Source organism: Phascolarctos cinereus, unplaced genomic scaffold (assembly GCF_003287225.1).
Source record: "Phascolarctos cinereus isolate Bilbo 61053 unplaced genomic scaffold, phaCin_HiC Scaffold_4;HRSCAF=312, whole genome shotgun sequence".
NCBI lineage: Eukaryota > Metazoa > Chordata > Mammalia > Diprotodontia > Phascolarctidae > Phascolarctos > Phascolarctos cinereus.
Window position 1 is genome coordinate 551,048,712 of NW_027555847.1, and position 24,003 is coordinate 551,072,714.

Consider the following 24,003-nt stretch of genomic DNA (forward strand, 5'->3'; position numbering starts at 1 on the left):
ATTTATATCTCATGTTTCCATATCACCTCCATTTCCAAATATAATCTTCTTCCTTCCCCTCTTCCATCTAAGAGCTAATAATATTAGGTAACATTTATATAATTCATACTCTGTACCATACAGATTTATGTCATATTATATCATTCATAATAATAATTTGCTGTTGCTCAGTCACTTCCATTGTGTTCAACTCTTTATGACCCTATTTGGGGTTTTCTTGGCAGAGATACTAGAGTGGTTTGCCATATCCTTCTCCAGCTCATTCGACAGATGAGGAAACTGAGGCAAACAAGGTTAAGTGATTTGCCCAGGGTCACACAGCTAGGTAAAATTTGAACTCAGGAAAAAGAGTCTTCCTGGCTCTAGGCCCAACACTCTATCCACTGGACCACCTAGCTGCCCACAGATACATAGGACAATTTGCCTAAGATGTCCCTCCAAACTGAAAACACTAGTAAATGTCTGAGGCCAGATTTGAACTCGTGGTTATGAAGTCTTCCTGATTCCAAGCCTCATGCCTATCCAGTGTGCCACCTAGCTAAAGACACCTAGAAAGAGACAATTCAAGCATAGTTTATAGAATCAACTATATGCTACATAAAGACTAGCAGGGGTGAGGAACCTGTGGCCTCGAGGCCACATGTGGCCCTGTAGGTCCTCAAGTGCAGCTCTTTGACTGAAAGTTTGGATTCTGTCAAAGGGCCACATTTGAGCACCTAGAGGGCCACAGGTGACCTGGAGGCTGCAGGTTCCCCACCCCTGGAGAGTCCAAAAGACCACCCTCATGAATGAATGTCTTTTAAACTTCCCTAACAGATATTCCTTCAGTTGGTTTGAACATATAACCCCTCTAGGCCTCAGTTTCTTCATCTGTGAAACGAAGGGGCTGGATCAGATGATCTCTAAGGTCCCTGTCTAGCTCTTAATTCTGTAATCCTACATAGGATTGAGCTTGGGGAATGGTTAAACAAATTGTGGCACAGTGATAGAATGGAATTTATTACAGTATTTTACATTGCAAATAGCAGGAATAGAAAGAAATATGGGAATACATATGAATTGGTGTGGAACAAAGAAATCAGAATTAAAATAATATAAACATGATTATATAAAAACAACAAAATTCTATAAGATGGATGTAAGATCTGAAGGAGGATGCACTAAATAAATACACATTACTACTGTTTTTAAATTTATCTTTAGTTTTCAACATTCACTTTTGAATTTTAAATTTTCTCCTGCTCCCTCCCTATCTCTCTCCCCAAGCTGGCATGCAATCAGATATAGGCTCTACATATACATTATTCAATTTTATGTCATATGGGCACTTCCACCACTGACCCATCTTCTTATTACTACTGTTTTGTTAAAGTTTCAATTTTTGACATAAATGTGCTTTTATATGGTGTTTATTTCTTAGAGTTCATTCATTTATTGAATGATTCATTGAAACTTTTATATGCTTTAAAATTAAACATTTTAAAAGATAAAACCATTATAGTATCTTCCCAAGCCATGAGCTAATCACTTTTCCATTCTTGTTCTTTTTGTGGATCTATACGTTACTTTTAAAATATCCTTTTTGTTGTCCTTAACAGTTTTCCTATGCTTTAGCTTAAGGCCCTTTGACATCAGGGCCGCTCTTGAGGACCTAGAGGGCCACATGTGGCCTCAAGGTCACAAGTTCCCCGCCCCTGCCTTGGATCATTCTGGTCTTTGTTGTTTGTTCAGTCATTTTTCAATTGTGTCTAACTTTTTGTGACTCCATTTGGGGTGTGCTCAGCAGAGATACTGAGATGATTTGCCATGTCCTTCTCCAGCTCATTTTACAGATGAGGAAACTAAAGCAAACAGAGTTAAGTGACTTGCCCACAGTCACATAACTAGTAACTGTCTGAGGCCAGATTTGAAGTTAGGTCTTCCTGACTCCAAGACCTGTGCTCTGTCCATTTCACCACCTAGTTGCCCTTCTGGTCTTTAGCTTTCATAATACTACATTCATCTTTAATTACATGTCCTTCTTTCCTTCTTTTCTTTTAAAATCTGAACACATATGGCAGCTCTCTGGATAGTTACAATTGATTCTTTAGGTTTACAGAATCACAAAGTTGGAAGAGACCTCAAAAGACATCTAATCCTACCCCAGTAGGAATCCTCTCTACAATATCTCAGACACATGACTGAGCAGAGTCTACTTAAAAACTTCCAGTAAGGGGACAACCTACCTACACCAAGGCATCCAATAGTGCTTTTTTGGACATCTCTACCTTTCAGGGAGACTTTTGTTAAATTAACAATAATAGTTGTTATTATTTGCATAGTGATTTAAGGTTTGTAAAACACTTAAAAAATATCATCTCATTTTACCCTCACAACAACCCAGGGAGAGAGGTACTATTATTATACCCATTTTACAGATGAGGAAACTGGGGCAGACAGCGGTTAAGTGACATGAGTCTATTAATTGTCACTCTATAGATCTGCTCTTCAGTTAATTCTGAATTTTTAATTCACTATATATGATAATTCAGCCCACTTCATTTCATCTTGTCCACAAGGGTGTCATTCACAACAGGCTCTGTCAAATATATAACTTCGTGTACTAAAATTCTAGTTCACTTTGTTTATTGCCCAAATTTAATACATTTGGTATATAAGCCATGAGATTACCAGTATTGCTCACACAAATTTGCCCCTACCCCACTCCATTTCCCCTTTAAGACTTTTCATCACATGGGAAAAAGTGATGGATTTGGAGTCTGCCACTGGATTAGAATCCAGCTCAACTGTTTACTTCTATGTGACTTTTGGCAAGTTATCTCATGTCTATGGACTTCAGTTGCCTCATCTCTTAACATGATCCCCTATGACAAATCTGTCAAATATATTCTTCCCGGTCTTCCTAAGATACAGTCCATCCATGCCATGAGGTCATTCATCTATTTGTCGTAAGTCAGAGCACAGAAAATCCTATTCTTTGACATCATCTACACAGCCAGCCATTCTCTTCCCATGTACTTATCATCTGAAGTCACAATATTTGCCTCTCCTGTCTCAAGTTACAATACTGGCTACCCAGTCTAGCCATCCATTCATTTTTCAAGTATCCTGGGGAACTTAACCAGTGTCTCTGCAACAGAAAATAAAAATTTACCTGGTCCAAGTGGTAATAATATCATTGAAATTCCAATTTCATATGCTTTATATCAAGGAGACAGGGTAGGAAAGTTGACAAAGAAATTAACAAAAGCTGAGCAGGCAACATAACCATGACTTTAAACAATTAGCTCAAAACCTAGAAATCCAGATATGAACCAAAAGCCTCAGTGCTTCAATACGGACTCTAGAATAAGCATTTTTAAAAGCTATCCAAAGGGATGCAATGCATAATTCTCCCTATTGTGCTCACAGTCTGTGATAAAAACCAGGAAGATTGTTTCTAAAGAAGAGAAAATATTTATTGGTGTGCTCTCATTAATCAATGCCTTGCAAATCCTGTAGGGTCCCACAGTCAGTCCATGGGGATTCTAAGCCACACAATCCATTGTTTCGATAGGGGGAGTTTAATTCAGGCCAAAGTGGATGATCTCAGAGGTATATATATACACCATGTTGGTAGCCCATTAAGGACACACAGAAAGTAGCACACTGTTTTCCTTAGAAGCCAAAAGGTCAAAATGAGAAGGCTGTTTTACTAAAGCATTTGGTCTCCACAAACAATTTAACTTGACTCCTGAGAGAAACTTAATCCCAAATGCTGATGACTTCTAAAAGCTGGTGAAGTCAGCAGCCTTGGCTCGGTAGACTAGGAGAAAAGGATCTAAGCTCAAATCACAGGCCCCAGGCCAGTGAAGGCTCAAAGTGGGAGGTTGGCAGCTCTCCTAGGGAAGGCAGAAAGGCAGCAGCACACAGTGTTTATTCTAACAGGCTCTCACCGCACCTCTTCATTTCAGCACGCTATCAATCTGCCTTTTAGGAACAAACCCCTTTTGGGAATAAATGAAGGGAGTGGTGGCATCGCGCATTCATTCTGCCCAAAGGACAGAGTCTGAATTTTATGAGCTAGCCTTTAAGCATTTCTGGGCTACCTCATAAGAAGCCAAATATCCCTCTCATCTTTCTCCAGAAAAGCTTGGGGACTTTTTTTTTAAGATTTTGATGGGAAATCTCCCTTCATTGTTTTCTATTTCTGATGAAGTACAATGCACTGACCCTTAATCATTTAAGAATTCAGAGACCTTAAGAAGCATATGCCCACATCTAAGGCCCAGAAAACATGTGGCAAGTATTTTCATTTTTAAAAAATCCTTAATCTCTTAAAACTGTGCCATCAACTCAGCTTACAAAACAGTAAAGATTAAGGAGCAGGTTTTTAAAAATGTCATTATAAATTTTTACATTAAAGAATGCATTACTTGTGATCTTCTATATACAAATAAATGTCCAGTAACTCAAAGTCCCTGCAAAAGATTAAAAGGGATGATAATGTACCCCTACAAAAGCATCACCTTCAACAGCACAACCATAGTGAAAACCTACTTAAATTTAAAAAAAAAAGCTTTGTGATAACTACTGAGTGAACTTTCTAACTCTGCTGCCATTAAAAACTCAAACTAGAATGTAGCAATAGCAACGGGCTTAAATTTTTTTTTTTTGCTTTAATGAATCACAAGGTGTTATTTGCTTCAGAATCAGAACCATCTGCCCCAACTTCATTAGCAGAATGTATTTCATTTTATAAATATCACACAATTATCTAATTTTCAAAAGTCTCTGTAAGCTTTAAAAGGTGTTATTTTGGAAACAAGCCCCGGCCCATCCCAGGGAAATTCCCAAACCAGCTTTGTAATTGCTAAGTATATCTGCAGTGGCATTGGAGGGCCTGAGAGGAAGCATAAATCCCTTTGGCTGTCACTGACTTTGAGAGTGCTGACAGCCTGACATACCAGTGGTCTCCCCACCCTCCCTTCTGTGCTAGAGAGCAGCCTGACTTCCTTGCACTTACAGGTCCGATAGGTAATAATTCTAGAGGGCCATTTCTGCTGCAAAGTCATTGCTCAGCTTCCCTACAGCACACAAGAGACGTTTCTGATCATATCAGCAATCCAGTTCACAACAGCTGCCCTCTTTTCTTTGTGCAATTTGTGGATGGAGAAGGGGGGGGGGGGGATTTCCTAACAGGGATAGGTTTGTTGCTAGCCTCTTGAGCTGAACCCTCAAAATGGGAAAATCAGCATCTCAGACTCTCCTTACACGGATTTCAGCTCCAGGACCCAGGAGCCTCTGCCCACCCCTGAATCTACTCCACCCTTTGTGGGGCGAGGGAAAACAATAAAATCAAGATTAGGATCTTCTTGTTGCAACCCAATCCTCACGATCTCTGGCTATTTGATACCAGGCTGTCAGATATTGCTATAACCCTTCCAGGCCCATCTGTACCTGACATCTTTATAGGATTAGAGGGGAGGTTTAGTAGGGGTAGTGAAGTAATTTAAAACCAGGCCTCCTAGAGCCGTGTTTATGAATGCAAGCAGATGTGTGCTTATCATTCCCATACTTAAAATCACACTCCTAGAGCCCTTGAACTTAGACCATATTCCCTGAGAATTACACACTCAGTCGCTCAACTGCATATGACTTCCTTATTTAACTTGTCTCGACTATAAAGGGGCAGGATGTTGACTGCATGGGAAAAGACTGCTCTTGCCAGCTCAGTCATATGGCTGCCCTCTTTGATCTCATCCCACCAGACGGTGTTACTTTGTGGGCTGAATATCTATATATATTTTAATCTGGTAGAAATGGAGGTTTCTACTTCATTACAGAGTTCCTGTCTTTTATTTATCTTTATTAATTATGAAATCCCTTGGGAAGGAATGAAAGATCATATGAAATGCCAGGAAAAAAGATCAGAGCACATCATTTCCAAACCCCATGGTGTTTTGAGGTGGAACAGAGATGCACCACTGACTCAGGGGTCAGTCTGGTTCATTTTTGATATTACCATATATAGGCTCCTTCCACCACCCTTCTTCATGCTTTATTCTCACCAAGTATGAAAAAAAGCCCCTTTCTATTGCACAACCCATAGCCCTGGTAAATGGCTCTTTTTTCTTAAACCTCAGAAAAATAGTGCAGTTTGATTCTAGGGCCCTCCCTAAACCTCTAGCTTCCCACTACAATTCCCTCTCCTCAACACATCCTAACTTCCTAACTATAACTATCTATCCCCACTCCCACCCTACCTGATACTCATTCTTTCAACTCTCTTTGCCTCTGTTCTTTACAGCTCTCTCCCTCTCCCTCTCCCTCTCTCTCTCTTACACACACACACACACACACACACACACACACACACACACACACACACACAAAACTTGTTTTCAAGAGAGATTCAGGAAGAGTCATTTCCACTAACATGTGAAAATGCTTATGCCAAACTCATTAGAATTTTCACCTGGGCCAAGAAGTCTTAAACCAGAAGAATACATTTCTAGTTGTGGAATTTCTAGCAACAGGGAGCTGGAAAATGTGACATCATGAAGGCAGGGGAGCCTTTTGGTAAGGAACCCTTAAATCATACCATATAGAAGGTATTTTCTAGGCCTGTGCATAAGCCATCCTTGCTCTTGGGTCTTTTTTTTTTTTCCTCCCTCCTATGAACTTGCAGTGATAATCTGTCAGTGAGTTACAAAAACTCTTAGAAAAATATGTGGCCTAGAGAACACTGAATCTAACTCCCTATGTGTTATATATGAGGAAACTGGGGGTTAAAGAAGTTCAATGACATATGATGAATTAGCCACAAAGCTAGGACCTGGGGCCAGGACTCTAGGCTGCTGGCCCAGGTCTCTTTCCACTACCCCACTGGCCTGCCTCAGGATGTGACTATAAACAAGGAAAGTGGTGTTGACTCATATGCACAGGAAAACTCTTCCAACTTAAGGAATTTTTTTTTAAATCCCTGTGACCATCATGAAAGGAGGCCTCTAAAAGCATATTCACAAATCGTTCAGTAAGGATGATGTTGACTATAAAGTCAGGCCTGGCAGAATGTTACTGATTATGTTCAGTAGATATATGAAAGACCAGATGGTGGACAAACATTTTTGTGCCAAGGATCTTCCGGTGTCTCCAAAATTAAGGAGAAATTGAAGAAAAGATTAATCTGTAGGACTGGAGGTTTTTTAGATCTGTACAAGTTTAAATATATTAAACATAACTATGAGCAAAATGAATCTTGTTCACATCCCTGAATTAACAAAGTGTCTCTAGTTCTTTAAAAGATGATAGAATAAAGTAGTATATATTTCTACTTTTACCCAAAAAAGTGATTTTTTTTTTAATTTTTTGGCCAAAAATTATCTATTGCTTCAAAACTTGGAGAAATTACTGGCCATCCACTCTGAAACAGTGGTTGAAATGTAGAGGAACTATATAAGGAAACACATTCCTAGAATCTCAAGTCCCACTAGGAAGCCAATCATTTGCAAATGCCTTAACAGATATACTGTCAAGGCTCCCAGTATAAATCATTTCACAATGTTTTGAAACAACCCCTACCATTTATCCTTCTACTCCTAAAAATTATGTAAACAAAAACTCATCATCATCATAGAACAGGAAATTTTTAACAGATTGTATTACCTCAGCTGCATACCAACCAGAGCCAGGAGAAGTGCAAATAGATAAGGACCATTTTAAAAGTTCCATATATCACAGCACTCATCCAGCAATGGACTTAACATCACCAGGCTGGGTCAAGGTGATTAAATGTTGGCCACAACTCCCAAAGACCATCTACCAAGGGAAAGAAGGGCTGTAATCTGTAACACTAGCAAATTCCTTACAAGTCTAAAAATCCCATATCCTCAAAATATTGAAGTAGATCAAATGAAAGGGAAGTCAAGTCTGATGGTACCAGGGCATAAAAATCTTTGTTAATGTAAAAGTACACAATGATGTTATTTTGTACAGCAAATAGTGGCCAACTTTCATTACTAATACCTGCTATGCAATCATCAATGACAAAACTGAGCTATCAATCAATCAACAATCATGTATAAAGCTGGTATTTTATACAAGACTTTGTGTTAAGCTCTGGACTTATGAAGACTCCCAGAAAAGGAACATCCCCTGTCCTTAAGGAGTTTGTATTTTATCAGGTAGAAATAAGATACACACAGAAAAGTAAATACCAAATATATATGAATACATTTAAAAGACATTTATTATTCATTTACTATGTCCAAAAAGAGCTGTGAGGTGGAGCATGGATAGGGTGCCAAACCTGGAGTCAGAAAGATGAGTTCAAATCTGGCCTTAAACACTTACTAGCTATATGACCTTAGGCAAGTCATTTAACAGTTTCCTTATCTGTAAAAGGATCCAGAGAAGGAAATGGCAAACCACCTCAGTATCTTTGCCCAGAAAACTCCCAATGGGGTCACAAAAAGTCAGACATGACTGAAATGACTAAACAACAATAATACTTGCAAAAATTCTATGACAGTGATAAGGGACATAAACAGAAAAATGAGATAATCGCTACTCTCAAGGAGAACAGACAGTTTTTTTTTATTTCAAATCAAATGGAAAGGCCTGGTGGCCACTAAGCTTCAACAGCAACACATCTTCTTTAGTACCATTTCTATTCATTAAGCCATATCAAGCCAAGGAGAACATGGTATGGAGAACTTTCTTTTCCCATTCTTCCAGGAATGTACTGAGGCTCAATTAAGACAATGGATATAAATCACTCTGGAAACCTTAAAATTATATGAATGCCAATTATTATTACTTATTTTATTGTCATCATCATCATCATCTTACAGCCACCAGGCCTCTAGTCTTGGGATGACTTCATTGCCTGAGAATTTTATTGCACTCCTGCTAAGTTCAAGCAATGTTTATGAAACAATACAGGGGTATTTAACAACCTGGGCCTCTCTAAAAAAAGAGAAATTATGCACACACGCTTTTAAGTTTCCTCTGCATTATTAACACTTTCTTAAATCTAGATAGTCAACAAAACAGTAGATCAAGCCTTGATTTGTAATTATTGTGGATTTCTGAGGCGGACATGCTCATATTGAGTGTTTAATAGTTGGTCCTCCCTGTCTTCTGAACACACGCTGTGCTCTTCTGTCCCTGAGGCTGCCAAGGACGTGAGGGCTATATCACCTGTAGAGGCAATTGGCATGTTTCCTCTCCACAAGTGTTGATTCCCTGGATGTTAGCCTGAAGCAGTGCTGGTTTTCTGGGGGCATTTGGGGAGAGGAATGGGAGGAGTTTTGGAAAGGAAGTGCACGCCAGGCATGGGGTACAGTCTGCAGGCACTGAGCTCCCAAATGGAATGGTGTGTATGAGGAAAAGCAAGTAGACCAGCTTGGTTGGAACATGAGTGTACAAGGGGAATAATGTGTAATCAGCCTGGAAATTTAGGTTGAAGCCAAATTGTAAAGAACCTTAAATGCCTAATAGAATAATATGTATTTTGTCCTAGACACAATCCTGGAGTGTCCTCCAGGACACTGGTGAAGGTTTTTTTGAATAGGAGAGTGACATGATCATACCTAAGCTTTAGGAATATCATTTTGTTAGCTTTATGGAAGGTAAGACAAGACTGAAAGAACAATTGGAAGACTTTCTAGGCAAGAGATGATGCCAACTGTATCACTTTGGGGTAGTCATTCAATCAGTATCCATGCCATATTTACTATACCAGGTTATTAGGTCACTGAAAGATAATAACTATCGATCATGTACAGAAGATGTTGTTTCTAATTCACTATTGAATTTCTACGAGTAGAAATCCACATTCTCTGTCATTTCCCTATCATTTGGGGAAGTGGAGGATGAGCTGGGGATTTAACCCATAAGCAGAAATCTATTCAGACAACATAGTCAGGGAATTAAGAAAAAAAAAATTAAAAGTGAATTGGCTTCGGTTATTAACAGGTCCAGAGCCTGAAGGTATCTGCCAAGGGCAAAGTCAGGAAAATTGAGGGAAGGGGGAGGAGAATCTCAGGCTTTCAAGCTAAGACCTCTAAAAATGACCTTTTATAGGGGTGTATACTAACCCCACTCCCTCCTCTCAAATGAAGGAAATGTGGATGCCATCATTCTTTTTTTAGGTATCCTTGTTAAAATGCCTCCCCTTACAGTCTCATAAGCTGTAGCCATCCATGAACACAGCAAAGTTACCTGCCTCCAAAAACAGTCATTCATTGGAGATTTTCTAGAAGAGGATGGATGACCATTTGTAGCGAAGGTTGTAGCAGCTGTTTCTGTTCAGTTTCTTGTTGGGTTACGTGGTCTTTAAGGCCCCTTCTGACACCAGGATTCTAGGCATCAGACCTTTGATCTTGACCTCAATACTACCAGGCTCTAACTGAACCGCATTACTGGAGACACATAGCTACGCAATCACAAAATGTTATGACTACTGTAGAAGATGACTCAATCTAATACCATCATTTACAGATTGAAGAAGCTGAGGCTCAGAAAGGTTAAGTGCTTTTCCAAGGTCATGCAGTGATAAGGTCCTACAACTTTTAGTCCAATTCCTTTTTGGAATTCAATAAAATAAAAACTGATTAAACTCTTAATATGTTCAAGGTACTGTGGATATATTACATAACAATACATGTCATCAAACAACTTACATTCTACTTTCATCAAATGTTTGAATTCATGAATTTATTGTTAAAATGAACAAATAATTTAAATAAATAAAATAAACAAAACAAAATAAAAATTGTTAAAATAAAACTTCTATTGTTAAAAATTGTTAAGATAAAATTTACATGCTTTTCCAAACATGTAAATTGCTTCCTGGTTTTGAACTGAACACTTTTGAATAATGAGGTTGTTACCATAAGTTTTGTTTAGTTTTGGGTTTTTTGGAGGGGGGAAGTAGAAAAGCAAGATTCCTTTATAAAGTTAACTTTAAATTAAATTGTAATGATCTGACTAATATTATTTAAATTACTTATATATTTAAAAGCTATTTTCCAAAATGGTTAAATATTATATTATTGTTCTGGACTTCTCGGTGAGGATTATGAGTCCAGTTGTTTACAGGGGTGACACCCTGCATCATACAGTTCACAAACACTCATCCATGACCACGTGGAGCAAGGGTGTGAAAAGCGAGTTAGCAGACAGCCAGGCATTGGGTGAAATATGTGGCTGCTGTGGATTAGTTATGCATGTTTCATCAGCAGCAACAGACAGGTGCTACACCAAGAGAGTCCCTTTGAAAGCACAGCAGTCCTGTATACCCACTGTAACAGCTTCTGAAACAGTCCCAGCTAAATAGCCAAGGTCAAGTGGAAACAACCATACATTCTTTCCACAGGTGTTGGCCTCCAAAAGGAATGCAGAATTGGAGCTCCATCTCTATTTTCAAAATATTTCTTTTTCCTTGAATTGACAGTATTTGCAATTTCACACACATGGAATATATAATTACACTCTCTGAACACATGTATTTTCACGACTATTCAACATCTGAACCTAAAAACTAAAAAAAAAAAAAAGATAAAAAAAAACCTTAAGTGTTCCATAGTATCAACTGTGGAAAAGAGAGAACTGGAAAATAAACTTTATTTTTTTTTCTCCTAAAGAAGCAATGTCTTTAGACAATTATGGTCATGCTTGGAGAAGCCTGCTATCCAAAAAGCTTGGTTTGGTTTTCCTTTATAGTTTTACCACAATACAAACCCAGCATTATGACTGAAAAGCACCACAGGCCACTATAGAAAGAAGAGAATTGTTGTTATATTCTTATACACCTTACTATTTCCAAAAAAATAAAATTACTAACAAAAGAGGTTTGACTATTTCATCAGAGATAAACAAATATTTGCCCAGTATTCCAAGAAAAAGATAGAAAAAAATCTATTACTCAAAGGCAGAGTAATTAAAACAACTTTAGATAATTAGTGAAAATAGAAATGTTACATTCTAAAATGTTCACAGTTCATTTTTCTGTCTCCTAATCTTTACTCAATTTATTAAACAATGTTAAGATTGCAAACAATTGAAATTTTAAAATACAGATACTTTTAAAATTAATTTTTGTGTATACTTATACATCTACCAACAATTTTTCAGGTGGAAATATAATATGTAAAGCAATTTAAGAGTAGAAATGTAAAGTGAAGGATAAATTCAAACCATTTACATGGGAAATTCAGGCATCTGGGGTTTTCAAATAAGTCCATTTTTTTCCCACAATTAAATTTGCAGTGTTATCAATGCAATCAGTTTATTTTAAGATTGTCTACCCAATATATAAATTTCCCTTTGTGCTGAAATTCCTTTATCAGATAAGATAGCTTTTGTTTAAACTGCTATTTTCAGGATTTGCTTTGGGGTTTTTGAATACACACAGTGAAGTAACTTGAGATTTCCTACCCTGCTTTAAAATGTGTTTCTTCTGTCTGTTTGTATTTAGTAATTTCCTGTCAAATAACCTCACCATAATTAACTTTCCTTGCTCCAACCTACGTTTTTTCCTATTCCTACTTCCTGAGGATGGTAATAAAATGCTGATTACATTCGGCTGTTATCTGCCCTTTCTTCCTCTCCATCCCCCTCTCACTCCCTTTGTCAAAGTCAGCACTAGGCTTTTGACTCTTCATGGAAGCTAAGAGGCTTGTAGCAGAGAGGAAGCAAATCAGACTGCAGGAATCCAGATTCATGAGAGTTTATTGGGTCAAGCTGTAGCTGGGCAGGAGCCAGACAATTAGGTAGTGCTGCTCCCCTGGCAGGGAAGTGTCAGTTTCTTCACACACACACACACACACACACACACACACACACACACACACACACACACACACACACATGCACGCACATGCACACGCACACCAGAGCAAACCAAAATACTCCTTTTCTCTTCCCTTTCAAGGTGTTTAGAGACTTAGGATGAAGAAGTATGTAGGGAGGAGGCTGAGAACAGGAACAGAGCCAGGCAATGTACTCGTTTCTGAAGTTCCATTTAAAACATTAATGAGGCTAACTTAACTGAGAATATCTTTCATGTAATCAAGCATATTGGTAAATGCACTTTTTTTGTAATTGCTTTATCTTTTATTTCTTACCAATTGAAACCTTCATGGAAGTTGCACACATACATAATTTCTTCACATTCTTAATCTTCTCCAACATACACATTTCTAATTGTTTTCATATGACAAAAGCAAGGGGGAAAGAGTTCTGGATTTGAAGTCTGAGTGTCTGAAGCTTGAATTCTGGTTCTGTTACTTACTAGCTGTGTGACCTTAACCAAGTCACTTAAATTCTATGTCTCAATTTCCTCAGCTGTAAAATGATGGAATCGGACAAGATGATCTCCAAGCTCCTTTCCAGTTCTAAATCTGTGATGCTCTGATTTGGCTATTGCTCTCACATATAACAATTTCAGAAGATTAAATTCGTGATTTCAAGCTATAAAGAAACATATCGCCCAAACATCTCTTCAGCTTCTCTCAAGCCATCTATCTCAGCAATCTCTCCAATCTGACAATTAAAAACTTCCATTTTGACGACATTCCATTTGGCTCTTAAAGATACAGTGACAATATCTATGAGAGATCCTAATAACACAGCTGTTACACATACATATGTATATAACATATAAAATTATTTAAGTTCCATAATCGAAACAGTTTGGTATAGAGCATAAAACACTATATTTGGAATTAGGAGGAAACTAAGTTAAAATCCTACCTCTGAAACTCACTAATGGCTTGGCATGAACAAGTCACTTCATTTCTCTAAGCCAAAGTTTCCTCATCTGTGAACTGAAATCAGTGATACCTACAATAGCTGCCTCACAGGGATAGTGTGATGATCAAAAGAGTTAATGGGTGAGAAACACATTTTAACCTTTGAAGTGTTGTATAAAAGTCAGTTATTATTCTTCAGTGCTCAAAATCTTTAGTTAACTTAATGAAGATTCATATCAATTAGCAAACTGGTTATCACCTGAAGCTCAGAAAAATGAAGTGATATACATAACACAAATCATGGAGCACACTTGGAGAATAATTTAAGTCTCCCAACCAAAGCAGTCAGAATAAATATGACATGTTCTGTAACAGTTATGAGGAATATGTTTGAAAATAGTAGGAAAAAATGGGGCTAAGTAGCCCATCTTGATCACTAGACTCCATATCCCATGGGAGGGAGGTGGCTTCTTTCCACTCCTAAACTCCTAGCCATCCCCATTCCAGATTGGGAATAGAGCTATTTAAGACATATAAGCCTTGTGAAATGAATTTAATTCAGCAAATTCACTGAGCTAAGATAGGTACTAAATGTCAAGAAGAAAAGTATAAAATAGTACCTGCACTCCAGGAGCTTACAATCTTATTAGCAAAGAAAGACTTAAACATTTGAAATGAACACATCAGAATACACTCAAATGACAAAATGTACAAAACTGATAACGTTGTCTACAGGCGCTCAGGAAGAGACGAGATCAGAATGGATATAGGAGCTGGGAACTTAAGTTAGGTATTGAAGGATGGTTGGATTTGAAAAGAAAGAGGACTGCATTCTATGTGTGGGATACTGCTTATGCAAAAAAGGTCAGAATAAGCAAGTTTAAATGTCACCTCAGCCACTTACTAGCTGTGTGACTCTAGCCATGTCACCTAACCTCTCCCAGAGTCAGACCTCATCTGTAAAATGAGGAAGCTTGAGTCGGTTTCCTCCAAGGTCCCTTCTAGATCTAAATCTATGATCCCATGATCTATTACTATTAATAATTATTATTATAACAATAATGATAATAACAATAACAGACCACATGTATATGGAACTTTAAGGTTATAAAGTTCTTTCCATGTGTTATTTCATTTGATCTTCATAAGGTAAGTGAAATTATTTACAGATGAAGAACCTGAGACTGAGAGAAATTAAGTGACTATACCATAAGTTATTAAGTTATTAATAATACTTAATAAGTTATTAAGTACCTGAGGCAGGATATAAACTCGAGTTGGTATCTGTGATAACTCCAAGTTGGTATCTATAGCAAACAGTGGGAGAAAATTCAGAATGAACAATGAAGGACCAGTTTAAAGAAGGCTTTAAATTCCAGAGCAGATGGACATTTTATAAGAAGCCATAAATGACAGCAGAAGCTTGACATAGAATCAGTAAACAACAGATTTAGAGGCAAAGAGCAGAATAATATTCAGAGGAATATTAGAGCAACAGCAAGAAGAAGAACTTCAATCAATCGTTAAACATTTATTAAGTGCCTACTATTTGCCAGGAACCATACGAAAGGAACTGTGATTGCTGGAGCCATGAGACATGTTCTAGCTATGGCATAACCCTTTATCAACTCCATGTGAGTTTTCTGGGGAGTGTTCACTTCCTCAGCAATGAAAGTTACTGTTAAATTACTCCAATTTGCTAGCAACTCAGATAAAAGGGTTTTTTTGGGGGGAAAAATAATGGCTAAAATGAGAATCTGCAATAATCCATGATATTCAATTATACATGTATTAGATATATCTATCATATATATGTATATACATACATGATGGTTTTATGTCTAAGTTATTCCCATTTTGTAGATGTGAAAACTGTGGCCTACCAGGGCCAAAGCCATTTAGAAATGCTTAAGACTAGTAACTTTGTCATTATTTAGGCAAACAGAGATAAATACATAATCCTAAGGCCAAACGGTTTCCATACTTCCTGTCTGAAACAGTAAATGAATAGGTCTTGATGGGGAATCAGGAAACCTGTGCTCTAACCTTGGCACTTCCATTAATTGTGACCGCAGCTAAGTGTCTTAATCTGCTCTGGGCCTCAGTTTCCTCCTCTCTAAAATGAGAGCAAGATTTAGATTCTATATGATCTCTGAGGTTCATTCCAGCTCTAATATTCCATGATCTAGGTCTATTACAGGGATCAGAGGGGAATCTTGCCACCATATTGGAAAGAAGTAGAGTATGGATAATTAAACAAATGAATGAATGAATAAATAAATAAATAAATAAATAATAATTAAAAAACAACAATGGAGAAGCTTTTCACCCAGTACAGGAAAAAAAAATAGTAGAAAATTGAGAGAAAACAAAGAGAACTAACTGGATGCCTTTCCCCAAATTACCATAATCTTATTTTGTTTTGTATGTACATACATCTTGTTTCTTATAATAAAATGAAAGGTCCTTGAGGTCAGGGACCGTTTCATTGTTTTCTTTTTCTTTATATCTGCAGTACCTAGCACATAGAGCACACAGTAAGCTTATTATGTGGTAAGATTAGAGCTAAGTAGCACAGTGGATAAAATGCTGGACTTAGAGTCATAAAGATCTAAATTCAAATCCTACTTCGATGTTTATAAGATGTTTAGAAGCTGTGTGACCTTGGGCAAGTCACTTAATCTCTGTCTGATTCAGTTTCATTTCCAAAAGGGAGATAATAATAACAACACATACCTCCCAGGGTTGTTGTGAGGATAAAAATGACATAATATTTTAGTGTTGTATAAGCCTTAAAGCACTAAATAAATACTATTATTATTTTTTCTATTCTATCTCTTTTAAAAATTGTTAGTATTTATTATTAATCATCATCATAACTCTAGTAACGCACACTTGATTAACTGGTTTATCTATTCTTTTAGTTACTGGTTAGCTTAAAGGTTTTTCTGCCTAGTGTAGAAATCACCTTCATATCACCTCTCACAGGATCAGGTCATGAACATTTCCAGGGATAGGGAACTTTGTAGTTGTTGAAATATTTCAATTGTGTCCCATTCTTCATGACTCCATTTGGGGTTTCCTTGTCAAAGATAGTGGATTGTTTGCCATTTCCTTCTCCAGTTCATTTTACAGATGAGGAACTGAGGCAAATAGGGGTTAAGTAACTTGCCTAAGGTCACACAGCTGCTAAGTGTCTGAGATCATATGTGAACTCAGGAAAATGAGTCTTCTTGACTCTAGGCCAAGCACCCTATCTGCTGGACCACCAAACTGCCCTGACCTGGAACTTACAACCTGACAATTCAAAATATATCTCCTCTTAATTTTTATCCATGGTACTATTTCTGCCTTCTGGTAATATACAGAGCAGATCTTATCTAGGAAAATTCAAGGGGGGCGGAGCCAAGATGGCAGAGTGAAAGGAGTGACTTGCTTGAGCTCTCCTCCAAACTCCTCCAAATACTCATAAAAAATGGCTCTAAACAAATTCTGAAGCAGCAGAACCCACAAAAAGACAGAGTGAAACAAATTTCCAGCCCATGACAACCTGGATGATTGATCAGAAAGATGTATCATGCAGGGCTGGGAGTGCAGTGCCGCGCAGCATGGGCATAGGCATGCAGGCCAAGCAAACCTGGAGCAGGCCTCAGAGGACTGAATCTCTGGCAACTGTGGCGTTTTCCAGACTCCTCAATCCACCAATGCCAAAGACAACTTAGAAGGTGAGTGGGGAAAGTCTGTTTCTGTCGGTGCTGAGACAGGAAGGTGGGGTTTCAGCTCCATTCCCCAAGAGCTTGGCCCTGTGGGGGGGCAGCTGCTTCCGAGCTTCCCCCACAGACTGAGGGGGAATCCAGTGGCTGATCAGAGAGGGACTGCAGGGATCTCTTTGCCAGTGCTGAGGCAGGAATCTCTTGCTTTGCCCGTGTTTGGATCTGGGCCACAGTTCTGGGTGGTGGTGCTGGGGTGAGGAGGAATGCTGGCGTGGTAGAGCTTGGAGTGGCTGTGGAGAGGAACCCTTCCTCACAGTTACCGACAGAAAGGAATACTTGTGGTCACAGGCCAGGAAAGGAGTAAACACTTCGCCCCTTATCATACCACCTTGGAAGAACTGAAAATTTACAGGTCCCTACAAGTATCTCTGAAAACAGCTATACAAACCCCTGAAGCTTGGGACAATACATTCTCCACATTGGAAGCAGACTCTTACCTTAACAAAGAGTTTAAAACTCAAGTAATTGCTGGGATCATGAGCAAGCAGTGCAAAAAGAGTCAGACTATATCTTACTTTGGTGAAAAAGAAGATCAAAATATACAACCAGAAGAAGACAACAAAGTCAAAGCTCCTACATCCAAAGCCTCCAAGAAAAATATGAATCAGTCCCAGGCCTTGGAAGAGCTCAAAAGGGATTTTGAGAAGCAAGTAAGGAAGTAGAGGAAAAACTGAAGAGTGATGCAAGAAAATCATGAAAAACAAGTCAACAGCTTGCTAAAGGAGACCCAAAAAAATACTGAAGAAAATAACACCTTAAAAAATAGCCTAACCCAAATGGCAAAAGAGGTCCAAAAAGCCAATGAGGAGAAAATGCCCTAAAAAAAAAATTGGCCAAATGGAAAAGGAAGTCCAAAAGCTTACTGAAGAAAATACTTCCTTAAAAATTAGAATAGAGCAATTGGAAGCTAGTGACTTTATGAGAAATCAAGACACTGTAAACAAATCCAAAAGAATGAAAAATTAGAAAACAATGTGAAATATCTCATTGGAAAAACAACTGACCTGGAAAATAGATCCAGGAGAGAGAATTTAAAAATTATTGGACTATCTGAAAGCCATGATCAAAAAAAGCCTAGACATCATCTTTCAAGAAATTATCAAGGAAAACTGCCCTGATATAGTAGAACCAGAGGGCAAAATAGAAATTGAAAGAATCCACAGATCTCCTCCTGAAAGAGATCCCCAAAGGAAAACTCCTAGGAATATTGTAGCCAAATTCCAGAGTTCCCAGGTCAAGGAGAAAATATTACAAGCTGCCAGAAGGAAACAATTCAAGTACTGTGGAAACACAATCAGGATAACACAAGATTTAGCAGCTTCTACATTAAAGGACTGCAGGGCATGGAATATAATATTCCGGAGGGCAAAGGAGATAGGATTACAACCAAGAATCACCTACCCAGCAAAACTGAGTATAATCCTTCAGGGGAAAAAATGGTCATTCAGTGAAATAGAGGACTTTCAAGCATTCTTGATGAAAAGACCAGAGCTGAATAGAAAATTTGACTTTCAAATACAGGATTCAAGTGGAACATGAAGAGGTAAACAGGAAAGAGAACTCATAAGAGACTTATTAAGATTAAACTGTTTACATTCTTGCATGGAAAAATGATACTTATAACTCATGAGACCTTTGTCAGTATTAGGGTAGTTGGAGGAAAAAAAGTATATGTATGTATATGTAGATAGATAGATAGAGGGCACAGGGTGAGTTGAAGATGAAGGGGTCATACCTGGAGAATAAAATTAAGGGATGAGAGAGGATTATACTCAGAGAAGAAGAAAGGGAGAGGTAGAATGGGGTAAACTATCTCACAAAAAAAGAACCCGAAAAGAAAAGTCTCTTACAGTGGAGGGAAAATGGGGGAAGATGAGAGAGAATGAGTGAATCTTATTCTCATAGGATTTGGCTTAAGGAGGGAATAACAAACACATTCAGTTGGGTATGGAAATCTGTCTTACCCTACAGGAAAATAGGGGGAGAAAGGGACAAGAGAGCAGGGGGATGATAGAGAGGAGGGCAGATTGGAAAAGGGTGTAATCAGAAGTAAATACTTCTGAGGAGGAACGGGGTCAAAAGAAAGAATAGAATAAATGGGAGGGCAGGATAGGATTAAGGGAAATAGAGTTAGTTTTTCACAACATGTCTACTGTGGACGTGTTTTGCATAACTGCACATGTACAACCTATATTGAGTTGCTTGCCTTTTCAATGAGGGTGGGCGGGGAGGGAGGAAGAGAGAAAATTTGAAACTTAAAGTTTTAAAAACATATGTTTAAAAAAATGTTTTCACATGCTACTGGGAAATAAGAAATACAGGAAATGGGGTACAGAAGTCTATCCTGCCCTACAGGAAAATAGAAGGGGAAGGGGATAAGAGAAGGGGAGAGAGATAGAAAAGAGGACAGACTAGGGGAAGGGATATTCAGAATGCATACCATCTTGGGGTGGGAGGAGGGGGGAGATGGGGTATAAATTTGGAATTCAAAAACTTGTTGGAATGAATGTTGAAAGCTAAAAATAAATAAATTTATATTAAAAAGATAAAAAAACAAAAAAAAGAAAAAGAAAATTCAAATAAGTTTGAGATGTCTCAGATATGACATAAATTTGAATGTAAATAATACAGAGTATAGGACAAACGATCCTACTAACATTCTGTTATATTTTAAAGAATTTTATTTCATTCACAAATCACATATCAAAATATTTTGTGACTTAGTTTCATATCTGGAATAAGCAGTTTCTACTCTAGCACTATTTTCTAAGGTAGGGAACATCTGTCCTCTGGTCTACCTATAACCTTTGGATTAATTTTATCTAGCCTATAGAGCAAGAAATGATCTCATTTATCCATATAGTTTAAAAAATGCTACAATGCTCTAGAGATGGGCAATATGGTTGTGATCTGTAATGATGAATTAAAGCAAGTAGAAGATCTGTAGTAAGCAGTAAGGAACTCATCACTGGATTGGACATGACTATTTTTTCCCCTTAATATTATCATATTTTTTCCAATTTTATGCAGAGATAGTTTTCAACATTGATTTTTGTAAAATTTTCAGTTCCAAATTTGTCTCCTTCCCTCCCTTCCCTCACACCTCCCTAACACAGCAAGCAATTTAATATAGGTTATATATGCGTAATTATGTTAAACATTTCTATATTGTGGACATGACTATTAACAAAAGCTGGAGTAATCAACACATACTCTCCCGAGCTCCTTCTGCATTAAAGAGACAGTGCTGTTGGGGATATGAAAAATCATCAAATACTTTCTCCACCCTCAGAGAGCTTTCAGTTGGGGAGAAAGGGCATATAAACATGTAGGAAGAAGAGAAGATTGAGAAAATGGAGCCTATGGCAAAAGTACATGAGTGAAGGATGAATACAAACTAGGCTAGGTCTTTCTTGAAGCATTTCTGGGCACTGAATCTAAAGTGGTAATTAGAGCAACATTCAAGAAGCTCCGGCACCATGAAATGCACGATGGTAGGCCAAGTAAAAAGAGAATTCATTTTCTCAAAGATTCAAGATTATGAGTCACCTTGCCAGCTTTCAGGGTGATAGAGAAACGTCACAAAAAGTAGCTTGGTCTTATAAATTATCTAACTGAGTGACAATAATATAGCTATTTACGTATGTCTTGTACTTCAAAATCTTCACACTCTGGTATCATCAAGATTGAACTCTACATGGCTGATGATATACAATGTGCTAATAGTCAACTATGGAAGAGTTAGTAAAAGTCCAAGGAGCATTTGCAAGGCTGAAATCCCAAGGCCATAAAGAAGAATATCCTTGTGTTCCTTTGGGTAATAGCAATGGACCTGACTAGATATAAAGTCAGAGAATTTTCTATTCATGGATATCTAGGAGTTTGAGGGTATCTGAACTCATCAAACCGAGCAAACCAAATAACCAAAAATTTACATGTGCAAAGCCTTGTGTTTAGTAACATAAAAACAAAAATTAATATATAAAACCTAATCTCTGCCCTCAAGTCATTTACAGCCTAGCTATGAAGATAAAATATAAACACATAAAAAGTTAATAACTTTATAAGATTGAAATGAGAGTTCAACAAAGCAAAAGAAGCAAAGATACAAGATAATACTACACCTTCTGCCCAATTTAAAATAGGTTGTTAAATATGTCAGTGAAAAAGTTGTGGTCTTCCAAAATTCTTCCCTCTTCCTCCTGATATTCATTCTATCCTATTTCTACATAGTGCCTCTCATTTAGCAGCCAATAATATTGAATGGCAGAGCAACTAGCAACATTATACCCTTAAACCACTTTATGCATAACATCTTATTTTTTGTTTTGTTTTGTTTTAATTCTGAGTTTATCCCAGGGGTGGGGAACCTGTGGCCCCTAGGTCCTCAAGTGCAGCCCTTTGACTGAATCCAAACTTTACAGAATAAATCCCCTTAATAAAAGGATTTGTTCTGTAAAACTTGGACTCAGTCAAAAGGCTTCACCCAAGCACCTAGAAGGGCATGTGTGGCCTCGAGACCACACGTTCCCTGTCCCTGGTTTCTCCTTTAGGAAGAGAATGATAACAGTGTAAAAGGCAGTATGACATATGGGGGAAATGGTTGGATCAGATTTGGAGTTATCTGTCTTTTCCATTTTTATACCACAGAAAAAAGGTTCCAAAATTTGAGCTCTAATTCTCTTAAAGTGGCTTCTATCAGCTTCCTTTCCCGAGAATTGACTTCTCTTTCACAATGAAACTATTAAATCTGGAAGCTATAGTCCTACTCTGCATGGCCTGTGGTCACTGACACACTTTCTTTGTGGTTCCACAGCTTTACAATTATCTTCTAACATTAATCATTTATTATCATCATCTGTTATATTCCCACTGATCCTAAGCAGCAGGTCAAATGTGTTTGTTTAATCTCACTTAACTTTTAAGAAATACATTTTAGGCCCTCTAAAGCAGAAATCTTGGATTCTAATGAAATTTCTAGAATTCTAGGGGTATTTTTCACTTGGGATTAGGCTTTAAAATTTCGTTTTGTTTTAAATTACTGAGGGGTTTTTTTTTGTTTGATTAAAATTTAAGTTTTCATTAGGAAATTAATTGTGAACCTAACACTTTTTTTTCCCGTCTCCAAATTATACTTTTATCTTCAATCTGTAGCAAGGCATTTGTCCCTAAGAACAATCAAGGAACAAGTCAGAAAACAAGTGATACAAGTATTGTTACCTACAGGTGGAAAATTTTTGGCATTTCAAGAAGATTCCCAAAATAGCAAGGATCTATGATAAGGGAGGCAGTATACTATAGTATAAGGAGTAGTGAATTTGTAGTCAGAGGTCCTGGGTTCAAATCCTAATTTTGCCATTTATTTACCTGGGTGACCTTTGAGAAATCACACACTTTTCTAGGTCTTAGTTTCCTCAACTGAAAAAAAAAAGTTTAAATAAATGCCCTCTAAGATCCCTTCTAGCTCAAATCTATAACCCCATGATTTCCTCAGTGTAGGTATTATCTGGAGATACACAACCTCACTATAATTTATTATATGGATTCTTGAGAATTATGCCTAAATTCCATCACTCCCCCTGTGACCAAGCTGGTAATGAGCCTCTTTGAACTTAGGTAGGCTAGTTCTCAGGCAGGCTTTGTATGTCAGTCATGAAAAGACTGGTAGAATATTCTTTTAAGAATCCATGTCCCACTCCATGACAAAATAAGGCAACTCAGTAAGATTTTGCTTGAAATTCAAAACACGTTAAATTTATTTTAGCTTAACTCAAGGAACGTCTTTTGGTAAGCGACTGAGACACCTACATTTCTGGACTATCTCATAACTTCACATTCACATTTGTAATTTGGGTTCCCAGAGGCGCTAGGGGTGACTGACCCCTGTGGATCTACATTCCTAACACCATAGCTCATGAGCTCCCAATGATGTTCTTTCCAATAATGATTAGCCAGTAGATACAATTAGCTCTTTGCAAAGGCATTTATTAAGATTGCATAGAAAAGTTTCAGTTTCAGTCATTTTTCAGTCACATCCACCACTTCATGACCCCATTTGGAGTTTTCTTGGCAAAGATACAGTAGTTTGACATTTCCTTCTCCAGATCATTTTACAGATGAGGAAACAGAAGTAAACAGGGTTAAGTGACTTGCCTAGGGTCACACAGCTAGTAAGTGTGTGAGGCTGGATTTGAACTCTTAGCAGCCCCAGTAATGACGATAGCTTTCAGTAGCAATTAGTATATGCCAAGAACTGTGTTAAGTGCTCAGTTCTATCAAAGAAAGGTGTTTATAAATCACAAAGTGATCATAGGGTTACACCTTATTAGTACATTAAAATTTCATCATGTATGATTACATTCTGTGAGTACATCAACTGGGTAGGGGGAGGATAGCCACAATCCTCTCCCTCCCTTACAAAAACATAAAAAATCACAGAACCTCAGTGTTGAAGGACTCAGAGTTCACAAGCATTTTACTTTAGCACTTTA

The 24,003-nt window shown here is 37.7% G+C and overlaps 1 long non-coding RNA gene across 1 annotated transcript in view; it reads right to left on the minus strand.

Moving 5' to 3' along the window:
• The window catches only part of LOC144456709 (uncharacterized), a 180,153-nt gene extending 164,173 nt beyond the window's left edge, over positions 1 to 15,980 (minus strand). The window contains exon 1 of the long non-coding RNA XR_013485731.1: positions 14,994 to 15,980. This is a non-coding gene — a long non-coding RNA (uncharacterized LOC144456709). The remainder of the gene's footprint in view (positions 1 to 14,993) is intronic.
• Between the last annotated feature and the right edge of the window lie 8,023 nt (positions 15,981 to 24,003).